This window comes from Aquarana catesbeiana, linkage group LG09 (genome assembly GCF_042186555.1).
Source record: "Aquarana catesbeiana isolate 2022-GZ linkage group LG09, ASM4218655v1, whole genome shotgun sequence".
Taxonomy (NCBI): domain Eukaryota; kingdom Metazoa; phylum Chordata; class Amphibia; order Anura; family Ranidae; genus Aquarana; species Aquarana catesbeiana.
In genome coordinates, this window is record NC_133332.1 from 71010380 (window position 1) to 71021806 (window position 11427).

Genomic DNA, 11427 nt, shown 5'->3' on the forward strand with positions numbered 1-11427 from the left:
ACCATACCCACAGTGAAGCATGGTGGTGGCAGTATCATGCTTTGGGGCTGTTTTTCTTCAGCTGGAACATGGGCCTTAGTCCAGGTAGTGGGAATTATGAACAGTTCCAAATACCAGTCAATATTGGCACAAAACCTTCAGGCATTTGCTTCTGCTAGAAAGCTGAACATGAAGAGGAACTTCATCTTTCAGCATGATAACAGCCCAAAGCATACATCCAAATCAACAAAGAAATGGCTTCACCAGAAGAAGATTAAAGTTTTGGAATGGCCCAGGGAGAGCCCAGACCTGAATCCGATTGAAAATCTGTGGGGTGATCCGAAGAGGGTTGTGCACAGGAGATGCCATCGCAATCTGACAGATTTGGAGTGTTTTTGCAAAGAAGAGTGGGCAAGTGGGCAAATATTGCCAAGTGAGTGCTGTAATAAAATCGAAAGGTGCTTCAACAAAGTATTAGTTTGTGGGTGTGTACACTTACACTAACGTATTTTTTTATTTTTACTTCCCTCCACCTAAAAGATTCCAGTTTGTCGTTCAACTGAGTTGTACAGTTTATAGATCACATTAAAGGGTTTGTAAAGGTAATTTTTTTTTTTTTTAAATACCAAACATGTCTCTACTTACCTACACTGTGCAATGGAATCGTAGAGCGGGCGAGAATCCCTCTTTTTGGGTCCCCCTCCTTTCTGTCCAGTGCCCCCGTGGGAAGCTGCTTCCAATGGGGGGGGGGGTTACTCCCTATGCTGCGTCTATTGACACAGACAGCAGGAACCCCCCCCCATCGTCACTGGCTTTGATTGACAGCACTGGGAGCCAGTGGCTCTCCATGCCACAGCAAAGCCAGTGGGACCTGGAAGTAAGGGGAGAAATGACCTTCCGACGTGCACGGTGCTGGATCGAAAGGGGTCTCAGGTAAGTAAAGGAGGGCTGAGGGGGCGATGTTGACACCTAAACATTTTTTACCTTAATGCAAGGAATGCATTAAGGTAAAAAAATTTTTAGACTTTACAACCCCTTTATAAGGTGTAAAAAGTTCGGAAATGATTTATCTTTGTCTCATTTTTTTTTTACATCACAGACACTTGACATTTTAACAGGTGTGTGTATACTTATTATATCCACTGTATACTGGAATTTTTTTTATGTAATAGCAGCGATCGTCGACTTATTGCAGGAAATAGTATTGCGGGCAGTCTGACACTTTGTGGGAACCAGTGACTCTAATACAGTGATCAGTGCTAAAAATATGCGCTGTCACTGTACTGACACTGGTTGGGAAGGGATTAACATCTAGGTGTGTGTGTCTTTTATTAAGGAGAGGAATGGTTTATATTCCCTGCTTTGCAGGGAAACAAAAACTCTGACAGGGCAGAGTTCAGTCCTCGTTTCCTCCTCGCCATTCGCTGATCAGCTTGTGCTGCGTTTAATCTCAGCACAGCCTACGCACCCCCTACCCAGACTAGGTACGTGATGCAGCGCAGGAGAGCCATTCTGCCGCCATATAACTATGTTGTGCAGTCGGCAAATTGATAAAGAGGACCTGGCACTTGCCCAATACCATCTTGTAAGGGGATTGTTAGCCCCCTTGTGGTAGCAATAAAGTTAAATAAAACCAATATTAAAAAAAAGCACCATGAGCGCACGCATGCGTTTGTAAACAGCAATTTGCCAAATATGATGTACCTCTGTGAACAATGATTCTGAGCCATAATTCACAGTTAACTCTAAACGAAATACCTGTAAAAGGGTTTTGAATGGTCACCTATGGACAATTTCAGGTACCATAGTTTTTTGCCATTTCATGGCCGAGCTTAATTTTAAGGCGTGACATCTATTTACTCAACAAAACCTCACCTTTTATATTGTACCAAAAAAAAAATAGGCATTAGATTGTACTTATGTTTGTGTGCATTAAACTCATTTTATGCATTTTGATAAACCGTTGGGCAAATATTGTCCCACAAAAAAACTGCAACTGCCACCATTTTATTCTCCAGGGTCTCAGCTTTTAGGATCTGTATAATTGTAAAATGCCTATTTACATGTTAAAAATTGTCCCAGGAGACAAGTGGTTAAAAAGCTTGTTTTAAAATGATTGGAGCAGTAACCATCTTGCTTTTGGTCACCAACAGAGGAAGGTACAGACAGTAATAACAACCCTTGTCAGAAGTTCTAACCCTTCCTTTTTCTACTGAAAATGTATCCGTTACACAGATTTACCCAAATGTCTCCAAAAGGGACAAAGATGACAAAAACATGATCTTGGGCTCTAACCCTTTTCACATCAATTTTGGCTGGAGCGGGCCTTTAAATATTACAAAATATTTTAGTATGGAGCCTGCAGACACGTTAGGCTTTTTTTTTTTTTAACATACTGCAACATGCCTGTTTACAGAGAACAGCAGGTAAAGCTACCGTGTACACATAAACCTGAAGGACTCAGTGACTTATTCCTTGCTGGAAAACTCAGTCAGACAAAAGCAAGCCTTGAAGCAGGTTGCCTTCGTTGCACCTTCCTTTGGATAATCGACAATACTCTTCATCATGCATCTCCAGTACATTGGCAAAGATAAATTTAATCAAATATTTAGGCTCCATTCACACTTGTGCAACTTGTCATGCAACTTTGGACATCAAAGTTGCATGACAAGTCATTCTCCATGTTTTCCAATGATAACCATTCATATGAGCGACTTAAAGTTGCAGCAACTTCATAGTTAATGCACTACTTGGTCTCACTTTCATGCAACTTGAGGGCCATAGACTTCAATGTTAATCCTCAAAAGTTGCATGAAAATGATACCTGAATGTTATACCATGCAACAGTTGTCCATTATCACTGGTCAAAGCCAAAGTCGTATCCAAGTCACACCTGTCCAAAGTTGCGTCAAAGTTGGACTACGAAGTTGGAGCAACTTTGAAGTCCTACAAAAGTGTGAATGGAGCCTTAAGTCAATTTTCTCCTTAAAATAGAGTAGGGAAGCATTTACAGTTTGATGTGTATGTATATCAAGGTACTGATAGCGCAGAAAATGATTCTGTTATTACAAGAGTTAGAACTGCCATCTTTTTATTCTACTCCTTCTTGAGGCTTCCCTCACGTCCTGCCCTGAACAGACACCAGTCACCTGGACAATTTGGGGGGGTTCTAAACCAGATAGGGGGAATAAAAAAGAAAAGGGTAAAAAAATCTCACCTGTAAAATTATTTTCTTGGAATACAGTACAGGACACAGGATCCTAGTCTAAACTAAGGGTCTGCTACAGCTCAGTAGCAAGCATCAGTTTTGTAACAAGAAAGCAGAGCATTATAAAGAATAGGGGTGCGACCGACCCGTGAGCTATACCGTACTCCAAGAAAAGGATTTTTACAGGCAAGTAAGAAAATCTTATCCTAAATCACACACAGAGGTTTATTAGATGAAAACTCCTCATGCATAAGATCCCTGGCGTTTCCCCATACCTGGGAAGCCACAGGTGTCACATACAGCCGCTAATACAAGTAAATGTCTGTACGCGGCCATACTTGTATAAAAACTGATCACTTCTGCATAGGCAATTACTGTATGCCATATGTCCCCCAAAACGCACCGCTTTCATATTTGGCTTCATGTACATAGATGTTTGCTAGCTGAAAACTCAAGCAAAATCTCTGCTGTTTTCTCATGCCCAGGAAGCCACAGGTGCCGCCAATACAAATGAATGGCTGTACACAACAAGCACTGTAAGTGCTGATACAGTTGGGGAAAACATTGGCAGTAAACTTTTTGATGGAAAGGCAATCTGCACTTGCACAAGAACAGTTGTGTACAGCCATTCATTTGCATTGAAATCTGTAAGGAGTACCGGATGTGACAAAGTGCCAGGGGTTTTATGCATGAGGAGTTTGCAGATAATAAAATGTCAACGGTCTTATGTCTTAGACCATGGAATGTCCAAAAGCAGCCCAACTGAGGGGTAGGGCAGCACAGCAAATGGTCATGGAAGTGCTCTACAAACCTCAGAACAGTTTATAGCACTTTACACCCAAAACTGTCAGATGAGGCCTGAACATCCACCTGGTAAAATTTAAATGTGTGAACAGGAGACTAGGTCACAGCCTTACAAATCTGAGAAACCGATGCCCGATACTGAAAAACCTACAAAATAAAGCAATTGGCTGAGAGCAAAGATCGGCAGACCTTTTTCGGCCATGCCCCTTCACACAGAAGCCAGCTTCTGTTGGACTGGCAGCAGTACACAGTGGCCGAATGCCAGCCGAGTGTATGAGGCTTAAGGCCTCTAAGATTAGCAGTGCAGAGGTGACAGCAACAAGAAAAGCCACCTTGTGAGTTAGGACAGGCAAGGAAATATCCCAAATAAGCTTGCACCCTCTGAAAAGGACCAAGAGAACCAGGCTAAGGTCCCACAAAGTCGCAGAAGAATGTATGAGAGCCATGTGCAGGACACCTCACAAAAAGGAATAGGAGGCTGCCTCTGAAACAAAAAATGGTCAGGGACAAGATTTCCCCCCGATGGTATTTCAATTCCAGATGCTAGTCCAGACCAGACTGGAAAGGAAGGATAGATATTATAAATTACTTGAATCCACTTGTGAGCAATTAAATAATAACAGATTGGACGATTCGTCAATGCGACGGGCTATCTCCCTAGTAGCAAAACTAAATACATATATGAAAAGGAGAATTGGTTGGGACAAGAGTAGTCCCAGGATTGCAATCAAGGGGAGAATCAACAACGGGATTCAATCAATTATTTTATTATAAACTTTATTGATGAATGAAAAAAGTATAAAATAAAATCCCACTAGTGCAGCACAAAGGCCACCAAAGTGGGACACGTTCCTCCACAATATCAATTAGCAATTATAAAACGTAGAAAAAACAATGTTGTATTGTTAAAAATAGATGCTGGACAAGAGACCACCCCCCCGCTAATCCTGAGTAGAAATATCCCTTTTCCCCAAATAGAAGATAGGACCAAAAAGTGTTGATGAAAAAATTAATTGATCCCTTTTGTTTGTAGCAAAAAATCTCGAATGTCCCAAATCACTTGTATAGATTACGCCCTAACTGGGGCTTCATTACCATGATAGTGAAAAGTCAGTGTGAACAAACAAGAAACTGCTTCCCGTTGCTGCTGTTCTTATGCACATAAATGGAATGTATAGACAGCAGAACTTGTCATTCAGAGGTGGATAAAAGTCAGGTGTTGGTTTGTCTCTACACACATATAGCATATACAGTGGGGACGGAAAGTATTCAGACCCCCTTAAATTTTTCACTCTTTGTTATATTGCAGCCATTTTCTAAAATCATTTAGGTTCATTTTTTTCCTCATTAATGTACACACAGCACCCCATATTGACAGAAAAACACAGAATTGTTGACATTTTTGCAGATTAACCACTTCCCTACCCAGCCATAGTCATATGACGTCCTGGGATGGGATCTCCCATCCTGGGTGGACGTCATATGACATCCTGGGATTCCTGGCCGTCTAGGGGGCGCGCGCGCGCCCGCCGCATTGCTCGGGACCCGGTGCGTGTGCCCGGCGGCCGCGATGTCCGCCAGGCACACGCGATTGCCCGTTAACCGGCCCGGACCGGACACACAGATCCACAGCCTGTCAGGTGAGAGGAGACCGATCTGTGTTCCCAGAACGGAATAACACTGATCGGTCTCCTCCCCTTGTACGTCCCCTCCCCCTACAGTTAGAATCATTCCCTAGGAAACATATTAACCCCTCCCCGCCCCCTAGTGGTTAACCCCTTCACTGCCTGTCACATTTACACAGTAATCAATGCAATTTTATAGCATTGATCGCTGTATAAATGTGAATGGTCCCAAAAATGTGTCAAAAGTGTCCGATGCGTCCGCCATAATGTCGCAGTCATGAAAAAAAAATCGCGATCGCCGCTAAAAAAAATAAATAAATATTTTTTTTTTTTAAATGTCATAAATCTATCCCGTATTTTGTAGACGCTATAACTTTTGCGCAAACCAATCAATATACGCTTATTGCGATTTTTTTTTTACCAAAAATATGTAGAAGAATACGTATCGGCCGAAACTGAGGAAAAAATTTGTTTTTTAAAAAAAAAATTGGGATATTTATTATAGCAAAAAGTAAAAAATATTGTGTTCTTTTCAAAATTGTCGCTCTTCTTTTGTTTATAGCGCAAAAAATAAAAACCACAGAGGCGATCAAATACCACCAAAAGAAAGCTCTATTTGTGGGGAAAAAAGGACGTCAATTTTTTTTGGGTACAATGTTGCACGACCGCGCAATTGTCGTTTAAAGTGCGTCAGCGCTGAAAACTAAAAATTGGCCAGGGAAGGAAGGGGGTGAAATTGCCCTGTATTGAACCGGTTAAAAAAGAAAAACTGAAATATCACATGGTCTTAAGTATTCAGACCCTTTGCTCAGTATTTAGTAAAAGCACCCTTTTGATCTAATACAGCCATGAATCATTTTGGGAAAGATGCAACAAGTTTTTCACACCTGGATTTGGGGATCCTCTGCCATTCCTCCTTGCAGATCCTCTCCAGTTCTGTCAGGTTGGATGGTAAACGTTGGTGGACAGCCATTTTTAGGTCTCTCCAGAGATGCTTGATTGGGTTTAAGTCAGGGCTCTGGCTGGGCCATTCAAGAACAGTCACAGAGTTGTGAAGCCACGCCTTCATTATTTTAGCTGTGTTCATTGTCTTGTTGGAAGGTAAACCTTCGGCCCAGTCTGAGGTCCTGAGCATTCTGGAGAATGTTTTCGTCCAGGATATCCCTGTACTTGGCCGCATTCATCTTTCCCTCGATTGCAACCAGTCGTCCTGTCCCTGCAGTTGAAAAACACCCCCCACAGCATGATGCTGCCACCACCATGCTTCACTGTTGGGACTGTATTGGACAGGTGATGTGCAGTGCCTGGTTTTCTCCACACACACTGCTTAGAATTAGGCCAAAAAGTTCTATCTTGGTCTCATCAGACCAGAGAATCTTATTTCTCACCATCTTGGAGTCCTTCAGGTGTTTTTTTAGCAAGCTCCATGCGGGCTTTCATGTGTCTTGCACTGAGGAGAGGCTTCCGTCGGGCCACTCTGCAATAAAGCCCCGACTGGTGGAGGGCTGCAGTGATGGTTGACTTTCTACAACTTTCTCCCATCTCCCAACTGCATCTCTGGAGCTCAGCCACAGTGATCTTTGGGTTCTTCTTTACCTCTCTCACCAAGGCTCTTCTCCCCTGATAGCGAAGTTTGGCCGGACGGCCAGCTCTAGGAAGGGTTCTGGTCGTCCCAAACGTCTTCCATTTAAGGAGTATGGAGGCCACTGTGCTCTAAGGAACCTTAAGTGCAGCAGAAATTTTTTGTAACCTTGGCCAGATCTGTGCCTTGCCCCAATTCTGTCTCTGAGCTCTTCAGGCAGTTCCTTTGACCTCATGATTCTCATTTGCTCTGACATGCACTGTGAGCTGTAAGGTCTTATATAGACAGCTGTGTGGCCTTCCTAATCAAGTCCAATCAGTATAATCAAACACAGCTGGACTCAAATGAAGGTGTAGAACCATCTCAAGGATGATCAGAAGAAATGGACAGCACCTGTGTTAAATATGAGTGTCACAGCAAAGGGTCTGAATACGTAGGACCATGTGATATTTCAGTTTTTCTTTTTTTAATAAATCTGCAAAAATGTCAACAATTCTGTGTTTTTCTGTCAATATGGGGTGCTGTGTGTACATTAATGAAAAAAAATGAACCTAAATGATTTTAGAAAATGGCTGCAATATAACAAAGAGTGAAAAATTTAAGGAGGTCTGAATACTTTCCGTCCCCACTGTAGGTCTCCAATAGTTCGGTAATGGAACGTAGCACACTAGGGCGAAAAATATTAAGTTCAAATAGTGTGACAAACTGCAGGGACCGTTGCTAGTGGTATAGAGCCTGGAACCTCTATAGCTCATACCAATTAGTTCATTGAGCGGCAAACAGTCTTGGCATATATACATATGAGGAGACACATGTAAAGAAAATAGCACAAGTCCATGAGGGGAGCTTACCCTTCCTATGCTATTGCCGCTTAGCCGATGTATGTACTTCTTCCTCGTGTTAAATGCCGGCGGATCATGAAAACAGAAGTTGAAGTTGTTCGAGCATGGTGGGTTCCGTGTATCCGACACAGTGATCACTCGTTGTATGGGAAGTAGCTGGTCTGATTACTGCCGGTTCAGACTCCAAAGATCACTGCTACGATAGCCGGTATGAGATATTCTCTAGCGGGTTTAACAGCAACACTTGTCCTTGGGTATCCTGATGCAAGAAGAAAAATTATGGATTTTCAGGCTCCAGACCCTTCAGCCGAAGGGCCTCCAATACTGAGTTAAGCCTGAAAATCTTTTTGGAACCCTAAACTGGAACCCCCTTTTTATGGAATTTGGAACAGTGCAACGAATGCACATGAAAGTCTGTGCATTCCCTGTATTACTATGTATCATATGTAACTATTGATTATTTACTGGTATTCAGTTTGTTCACTTTAACCAACTGCTTTTCTGCCCACGATATGCCTCGTTCCCCCTAGGAGGCCATGATTATTGATAACAGCCAGTTTGTCTGCTGTCTGAGCTAGTGATTTTCACGTAGGAATATTCCCATCATATTTAAATGTATTATTATCATTTGATGATGGGGTGATTGTTATAAACATGTCAGATTCAATTTTTTGAAGAATATTTTGATTAAGCTATTCCCTTGGCCAATTTGAAACTACTCACCTGTTTTTTGTCTCAAACTAACTGTAGTTTGTCACCACAAGACGGCGGTATATAATATATGCGTGTTTTGAACTCTGATTGGCTAAGATGTCCCATTTAAAGACTGACTACATACGCACAACGTCCAGATGACGTGCTTGTTTAAAAGCACAAAACGCGTCGATGTAGCAATGCTGTAGACACTGGCTGATCCCCTCGCTCCCGAGTAGCTCCGTACCCATGTTAGCAAGGTGACTCCTTGCATCAGAATACCTAAGGACAAGTGTTGCTGTTAAACCCGCTAGAGAATATCTCATACCGGCTATCGTAGGGGTGATCTTTGGAGTCTGAACCAGAAGTAATCAGACCAGCTACTTCCCATACAACGAGTGATCACTGTGTCGGATACATGGAACCTGCCATGCTCGAACAACTTCAGCTTCTGTTTTCATAATCCGCCGGCGTTTGACACGAGGAAGAAGTACATACATTGGCTAAGCGGCAATAGCATAGGAAGGGTAAGCTCTCCTCACGGACTTGTGCTATTTTCTTTACGTGTCTCCTCATATGTCTATACGCCAAGACTGTTTGCCGATCAATGAACTAATTGATACGAGCTATAGATGTTCCCGGCTCTATACCACTAGCAACGATCCCTGCAGTTTGTCGCACTATTTGAACGGAATATTTTCTGCCCTAGTGTGCTACGTTCCATTCCTGAACTATTGGAGACCTATATGCGTGTAGAGACAAACCAAACACCTGACTTTTATCCACCTCTGAATGACAAGTTCTGCTGTCTATACATTCCATTTATGTGCATAAGAACAGCAGCAAGGGGAAGCAGTTTCTTGTTTGTTCACACTGACTTTTCACTATCATGGTAATGAAGCCCCAGTTAGGGCATAATCTATACAAGCGATTTGGGACATTTGAGATTTTTTGCTACAAACAAAAGGGATCAATTAATTTTTTCATCAACACTTTTTGGTCCTATTTGGGGAAAAAGGATTTTTCTATTCAGGATCTATTTTTAACAATACAACATTGTTTTTTTCTACGTTTTAGAATTGCTAGTTGATATTGTGGAGGAACGTGTCCCACTTTGGTGGCCTTTGTGCTGCACTAGTGGGATTTTATTTTATACCTTTTTTCATTCATCAATAAAGTTTATAACAAAATGATTGAATCCCGTTGTTGATTCTCCTCTTGAATGCAATCCTGGGACTACTCTTGTCCCAATCACTTATCCTATCCTTCCTTTCCATGAAAAGTAGGTGTCCTACTGAGTACTTTTTAGGATGGAAATTCCTAGCTTTGCACCACAGATAGTAGGCCTTCCAGATGCAATGGCAGAATTTGTGAGCAGTTTCCTTTCTTGCCTTTAGGAGCATAAAAATTACTAAATCCAAAAGCCCCACACTCACCGCAAGCGACTCCGGAATGGCGACCTGATCTCCGCCCGCCAAGGACTCCCAGGCTGTCATCTTGGAAGTGCCGAAGCTCCACAGCACTACCCAGGACTCATCCAGCCTCACACGCAGCAGGATTGATCCCCACTCGGACAGCCGGTAAGCTATATCAGGGGACTACCTACTCGATGAGTGCAATTTTAACCCAGTGGGGGAACAACACTGGGTGTATGTTACTGCCTTGAGGAAGGTGACCATCAGCCATAAATCAAGGGCTGGCACAGCAACAAAAAGGAGTCTGGGCACATTATCGGAGGGAAAGAAAATCCTGAACAGGTCCATACCCTATACAGTAATACTTTGGATTACAAGCACGATTGGTTCCAGCTCCAAAACATGTAGCCACACCCCTTCAGAGCCAACAGGTGTGAGACTTTTCTGGTCTGGCCTTGTACTTGGTGGTTTCCTTCCATTATCCTGCTGATGGAGCACTTGTCTGGTAAAACAGATCCCTTGAGCACATCTGAGCTGGCAGCTTGATGATACATATAAGCAGCGACTGTCATCCTAGTTAGTTGCCAATTTTATTTTTTAATCCAATGAAGGTTTCCTATTGCTACACTTAAGCCTCCTGCACACTGCAGCTTGAAAAAGCTCAGTACAGCTTTCTTTACCAAACTAAAATATAGCCCATTAATTGTAATGTGCCTATGCACACGGGTTTGTAAACAAGCGCTGTGCATTCTTCAGAAAAAAAAAATAAATAAAAAATGCTTTTTTGGTCAGCAATTTACACCTCATGTGTGCAAATTCCTTTTTACATATTGTGCAGAACGTGAGAATAAGTTAAGCATTTGCGCAAATGCAGATACACGTAAATGTGCACAAATGCATATTAAGAAAAAAAAAAAAAAAAAGTCAGAAAAAGTAGATTCTCAAACAGGAGTATCATGTACAAAAGGCCTGAGTTTAGCACCCTCTTGTGTTTCCTTTGTCCTTATACTCTTCAGTCTCAGGTGCTGCAGCTAATGAGGTTTACTAAAACTTAAAGTGGAGTTCCACCCAACAGTGAAACTTCCGCCCCACCCCCCAGTGTCACATTTGGCACCCGTGTGTGGTTTCCTGTTTGACAGGTACCCTTCCCCATTTCCGGGAGACTGCGCCATCCCTCGGAAGTTCGACCCTCCGAATTGGGCCAGTTAGAGAGCGCAGCAGGGAACAGGCTGTGAAGCCGAAAGGCTTCAGTCAGTTTCCCTTACCTTGAATGGCAGAG